General features: G+C 40.4%; 1 protein-coding gene and 1 non-coding gene across 2 annotated transcripts in view; one reads left to right on the forward strand and one right to left on the reverse strand.

Moving 5' to 3' along the window:
- TRNAS-AGA lies at positions 1-76 on the forward strand. The gene has a single exon. It is a non-coding gene; the product is annotated as a tRNA-Ser (tRNA).
- The window catches only part of XRCC4 (X-ray repair cross complementing 4), a 436070-nt gene that overhangs the window by 21964 nt on the left and 407177 nt on the right, over positions 1-6929 (reverse strand). The gene's annotated exons all lie outside the window — the stretch shown is intronic.

The following is a 6929-nucleotide window of genomic DNA, read 5'->3' on the forward strand; positions in this document are numbered from 1 at the left end:
GTGGCCGAGTGGTTAAGGCGATGGACTAGAAATCCATTGGGGTCTCCCCGCGCAGGTTCGAATCCTGCCGACTACGCGCAGTCCCTTTTTTTCCCCCCTCATTTTCCCCCAAAAAAAAACCCAACCAAATCCAACTTTTCCTACCCTTATGAATTATCTGACTCCTTCCTGGTATACCCCTTGATGGTGGTAGATTTTCACATCATCCCATACCTGCTATATAAAGCTCAATTTGTCCTAGTTAAGGTCAGACAGATAATTCTAAGCCTTTTCAATTACACTTCTAATGAAAAATATTTTCAATGCAGTAACCACAAATCTAAGGTGCAGGCATGGAATTAAGGTCCCTTAATAAACCTCAACCTTTGGCTGAAGGCCAAACTGCACCTGCATTCATCATAACCAGTATGGAGCAAGATAAATCTGGAATTTTCCCAATAAATAAAAAACTTAAGACATTCATTTAGAAAACAGTACAACCGCAAAACACAAGCAGAAATCCCTACAAATGCTACTCTTTGTTCCATGAAATGGTAAATGATTTATGCAGGGGTTATTTTTAAAGTAAACACACAGAACGGAAGTTCCATAACTATCCTGGAATCCTAGGGGTGGGGAGTGACTTGGGAGATGCTCAAATATGATGGAAGTAGATTTACTGGTTGCTACAACAGCTAACTTGAAGACAAACCTATTGCAGTAACTGGGAGTTCCTATACCTCATAAATACTGGTTTACATTGCTTCACATTAATAATGATCTATATAATTATTTAGTCGTATAACATCAGATAAGTACTAGAGACTCTAAGAACACTGTACACAAACTTTATTAATTGTTGTTCAGACAACAATTCATTTAAATGAAGAACAAACCTAGTCCTTTTAAAGCACTTGATCTTGCTTGACTAGAAAAATCCCAAACTGACTTCAACAGAAGAAAGGTCAGGTTCTAACTCAAATGAACTGCAATATAAAAAAGCACTAGGGTGGGCAAGTTAAAAGTACTGATGGATCTTTTATCTGATTAAACATACTTATGATTGCTTACTAACATTGGTCTTTTAAAAAAAAATTAAGCAGTAGATGTGACCTAAATAAAAAAGCCTAAACCATGTTTGTTTTAGACAAGTGGCGCACATTTCTGTGGCTCATTTCCACTTAAAATCCTTCTTACTTAAACAAATTAGATCACATGTCTATCTTGAGAAATGCACTCACTGCTAACATCTTCACAGAAAAAAAATCAGAATGTGATTTCTTAGTTATAACTACCAAAATATGCACTGCTTTTACTTTGCTAACCAACTTGCCAAGACCTTTTATACAACTCACACATTATAAATTTAGCAGGTTAAATGTTTAAGATCAGTTAAAATTTGTAAGGGCATTTTACATGGTTGGTCCTATAGTTGGTTTCTTATCACATTCACATTTATAGTCCAATAGTGATGGCCAAATTCTCCTAAGATTCCTCAACGATCTAGAATTTGCTGTTCAGGCTGAGTATGGTCAGCTGGGAAGAATTAAAGATAACCCCTTGAAATAACATGGAGCTTCCATACAGATGTTCAAGAATTCAATTTTTCCAGGATGTAGGGAAGGGAGAAAGAATCCTGGAACTCCATACCTTCTGGCTCTTCAGAACAGAGAGGAAGTTGGGACTACTGGTCATGTCATGCTGATGTCTGACTCCAGGTTCTCAAAGCAAGCTTTATATTCATCTAGCTCAGTCAAGGCATACACTCAAGAGGAGGACAGAGAAAGTGCTTCAAGGAAGTCCTCAAGGCCAACTTGAAAAAATGCAACATCAACATCAACTTGTGGGAAACTATCACCCAGGATTGCCCCAAATGAAGGAAAAGTCTGCTGCAAGAATCTCAATACTTTGAAACCTTATGATGACAAAAGGAGATGGAAAAGCAGGAGTGGCAGAAACAGTGTGTCATGGACTGAATCAAGAACCCGAAGCCACCCACCCTTCACAGAAACTTGTGCCCAAGCCACAACACAGCCTGTTGATTCTGGACAGGTCTCATCACCATCTTTGGACCCACAGATGAGATGACCATGGAAGACATTCATCCTCAACTGCGAGGGACTGTGAAAGATCGATAGATATAGAAAAAACATAAAATATAGTGCTGCAAGGTGAAGGAGGATGGAAGAACTTCATAAATGATGGCTACAGTTATCCTACTACCATGGTGGTTTTGCATTCTCCACCTTCATACTCCTACTTTCCCATAACAATGCCTCCTAAGCCTATGGTCAGCTGCGGTTGGAACACAGGTCAACTCTACCAGATTGTCACCATTTGCAAATTCCCTTCTACCTATTACATCAACTTCAGCTAGATCCTGCCCTCTGATGCAGCTCAGGTAGTACCAGGGGGAGAGAAGTGGGGCTGAAAATCTGGTCCTTAATCTATTAATTCTCTTCCAATAGTCTCAGTAAAATTCTTAATTTTTTTCCCGTTTTGACACTTTGCTAACCTGATCTAGCATCTTTCCCTTTGGAAGGATTATATACAAAAATGTCTGCGAGATGGAGGAAGGAACCCCACCCCAAGCAATATTATTTATTTCATGTACAAAACTACTCATTTCCAGCTCCTAGTATTTTACATTTGTTATAAAGATATACAATTAAATTGATCAAATTAACACAAAAAGTCATTTGCTCACTTCAAAGTGATCCACTTCTCTATCCACTCAAACCCTAAATAGGTCCTCAGCCCATTCTAGTTTCCTGGGATTGCAATATGGAACACAACTCAAATTAGCACAAAACACTTTAATGGAAAAGTTTAACAGACCAAAAAGCTGAGTTGTTATCACTTGTCTGGATGCTGCAAAGAGTCTGTAGCATTGGAATTTTAGGAAGAGTTGCACTGCCTCAAAAAACAACAAATCTCAGCTAACCAGGACCATTGCATTAGGTCTTCCTATGCCTTTTTCATGAATTTCACAAATAACAGATTTCCCCTAATCAGCTTCTCTATTTCTTCTTCATACATGATCCAAACTCAGCCCCTAAATTTCAGAGATTTTTAAATCTAGTTTTATATGTGAAAATATTTCATTGTAAAACAGAAGGCTTCATGTTCAGATCATATAAGCTAACATAATCCAACTGATTCTCATGGAGCTGTGGCAACTGAAAGATCAGGTATAGTAAATGACAGCATGGGAACTGACTCCAAACAGATCTGCCTCCATGATTTTTAAGTATTTTATAAAAGAAGCTACACAGCAAACTTTAAAACAATTCTTAGAAGAGGCATAACTTCTGCTTTTGAGGTTAACTGATTTTACAAAATATGAACTGATATGAATTGCCTATTGGTGATAGCAATCCCCGAGTTGGTCATGTGCTTTGTTCCCTTGCTCCGGCTGATTTTGGCTCGGCAGTGCACACAGATAGCAAACGCGGGATCATCTGCCGGCTCATAATGATCCCAGACCATGCTAGTACTAGGCCTTTCCCTCTGGCGTGTGGGTGCATCTGTGGACGCTGCTGAACTCTTCCCCTCTTCAGCAGTCAGAGGCACAGCAAGAGAAAGAGCGGACTCATCTGAGCCGCTTGCCTTCACCTGTACAGAGGCACCTTCTGAAGTGCCTTCTGGGAAAGACCTTGTGGCTTGAAAGGAAAAAACCTGAGGGGTGTCAAGCACAAACTCAACTGATTCCCCCTCCTTCCCTTGCCAGGGAAGGAGCTCTTCTTCTGGTGCTGGAAGGCTCAGCATGGTCCATGACACAGGGGTGGAGTGCGCTGCTGTGCTGGTTGCAGTTATGGTGGGAGAGGTTGTGGCTGCTGTGTCTGGACATGAGAGTCTCAGGCACAGGCAGTGGCTCTGGTGGCACTGCTGCTCCCCTCTCTTTACTGCTTGTAGCAGCCTCATCCCTTGTAGCAGGAGGAAAGAGGCTGCGTCTGAGTTTGGTGGGGGGAGAAACTGTAGCTCTCCCGCTTGCAACCCCCCTTGCTCCCCTTCGAGCAGGCTGGCCAGTGTGGTCACCTGCCTTTCCACCCCGCTTCATAATGCGTTCCTTCGTATGTAAACTGGAACCTCTAAGTGTGCTGTGCGCTGCGGATTAGATTTCTGGATGTTATGTAAATGCATTTGTGTGTGTAGATAATATATTGAGAAGCGTTGGTGTGGTGGAAAGAATGAATGCTGTATAAAAAAAATATATATATAAACTAAATTCCTATATATAGAATAGATCCGAGGCTACTACTAACCCTATCCAATATAAATGTAAACTAATCTGAAAAGTAGTTGTAAAGTAAACGCACCAAGTTCTCAGAAATCCCTGTTGCTAGCATTGCAAGCAGGGAATCTGTTGAAGATCAGGGCTTCCAGCCGTTGTGGTCTGACGCAGAGGTGCTGGAGAACACCAGCAGCTCAGACACTGACCCCAAGGCAGAAAGCAGGGGAGCTGAAAAACTGCTGCCTTTTATGCATTTTCTCTGGCCTTCCCCCAGAGCACTGGGATTGGAAGGGACCTCAGAGAATGCTGACAGGTCACTGGCCAGCCACACGTCAGTCATGAAAGCACTCCTTCCCCCTCCTTCCCCTTACTTTCCTTTTTTTTCCCCCCGACAGGGAATCCAGTATAGGCATCCTGCGCTGTTAATATTCCACTTCTGGTATTCGATTTGACAGCTATTCGATCAGCTGCTATTCGACTCGACTTTCACATTTCAAGGTCGAATATGTCAAATATTTGTCAAATCGAATATTAAGTCGAAGTTTTGCACAGCCCTAGTGAATATACTGCTCAAGGAAAGAGCTGGATTCAGATTTATGGGCTACAACACAAAGAAAATGTACAACACAGACAGCAGTAGCTCACGCTTCTTCAGTTACAGCATCCATCGCCTGGTCCTGAATTAAGAAGATCTCACTATGGTTCACAATTTTCATGCCCATGCATTGCTTGCCTTTACTAAGATGTGTGGTGAGCGTGATTGTTGCGATGTGGACACATTTATTTTCCATAGGACACAAAATAACCATCGGTAGTTTTGACCACTGTGACTTGAATCTATTCCAGGCAATGACCTAGAGATGCAGAGATTTAACTTTATGTTGCTTAGTTTGAAATAAGGAGTGCAAATATCAGACAACTTTATCAGGCATAACGAGATTTAAAAAATAGCACAAAAAAATTATTGTTCTTCAATTTCCAAAGCCTTACTGGTTCTCAGTGCTAAGCAAGATTTTATGTTCAGTCCTGGTACCATCAATGTAGATCTGAAATGGCTCCATGGAAGTTTATGGGGAATCTTAAAAAGACCATTCAAACCATTAGCACCAAAGAAATACTAAGCCCTTACAAGTTAACTCCTTGATAATCAACAACTGCAGTGCAATGTTACTTATTGCCAAACAGGGACGGACTTTCCTCTTTGCAAGTTTCAGCATGTAAGTTCAAAAGGACATTGTCTGTACATTAAAGAAGAAGGCAGCACCACACATCTGTGCAACTGGGACTTTATTAGGAGAATACAGATGTCAATCAAAGTAAAATAATCATGGTGCACATGTGAACCAGATGCTGCCCATGTAAAATAACCTAGGGGTTTTATACAGATGAATCATTGAAAACGTAATTACACATCAGTCTTAGGTTATTAGTAACAGTGCCACTTATTTGAAACTCATCTGGTTTCATCCACCCTGTAGTAGCGGTGGGAAACAGGAAGAGTGTAACTGACATTTTTCAAGTACAAGCCACTTATTTGATGCCTCCACTTTCTTTTCTGGAGGATTAATACGTAACAATTGCACATTTATAGGCCAAAATCTCAGCAGTAGTCTCTACCTTCTGTCTTTCATTACTTAAGATTGTGTCAAGGTTTATACTGTGACTCCCATTTTTCCTGAAATTTATATCTTTAAGGAAAAAAAGAAATGTATTTAGGCAAAACATGGCAGATGAAGTTGGAGCCCAGGGGCAAAATTTATTCAAAAAAAAATATTTGAAGATATCCTTTCAGGATTTATAAATTAGTATAATTGAATAGACTTACATGTCTATGGAATGGAAGTCTTTTTTTTAAAAGAGCAATCACAAAAACATGGCTGTTATTTGAAAAAAAAATTTGGCACACAGCCTTTTGTACACTGTAATCACTTTAGATAGCTGAAAAAAGTAGAGAGAGTGAGACTTTAAAAATACTCAGCATTAATCCTATTAGCAAGGAAAATGTTTGAATTGGGATCAGGGTTAGTACAATATTTGAGCACTTTCCAAAAAATCTCACCTAGAATTATTAAAGTACTGGAATATTTAATGGTAGTTGTTGAATGGCTCAGTTCCCATCTCCTATTCATTTCAGCAGTGGCTGAGGAACTCAAAAAAGTCAGTAATATCACCAGTATGCTGTTCATGTAATTTCTTAAATGATGGCTAATAATTAGATGTAGTTTAAAAATGTTATCTCTGTGTGTGTATGTATACATAAACTTACATATATAGCTACACACATCATCGGAAATCCCTTGTAATTCAGGATGATCGTCTTCCTTAAGTGCCTTATGTGTGGGCCTGAAGATGGCTGATGAGGCCTACCTGGGATCGAGAGACTCTCTTGCAGCTTGGGCATATACATTTCTAGGGTTGGAAGGGACCTATTAGATCATTGAGTCCAACCCCCTGCTCTGGGCAGGAAAGAGTGCTGGGGTTAAGTAATCCCAGCCAGGTGCTAGTCTAATCTCCTTTTAAATGCCTCCAAGGTAGGGGAAAGCACGACCTCCTTTGGAAGCCAATTCCATATTTTGGCAACCCTCACTGTAAAGAATTTTTTCCTGATGTCCAATCTAAATCTGCTCTCCTTCAGTTTATGGCTGTTGTTTCTAGTAACCCTGTGGGGCGCCCTGGTAAACAGAGTATCCCCTATTCCCTGCTGAACACCCCCCCG

Source organism: Gavialis gangeticus, unplaced genomic scaffold (assembly GCF_001723915.1).
Source record: "Gavialis gangeticus isolate Ggan-Ray unplaced genomic scaffold, GavGan_comp1, whole genome shotgun sequence".
NCBI lineage: Eukaryota > Metazoa > Chordata > Crocodylia > Gavialidae > Gavialis > Gavialis gangeticus.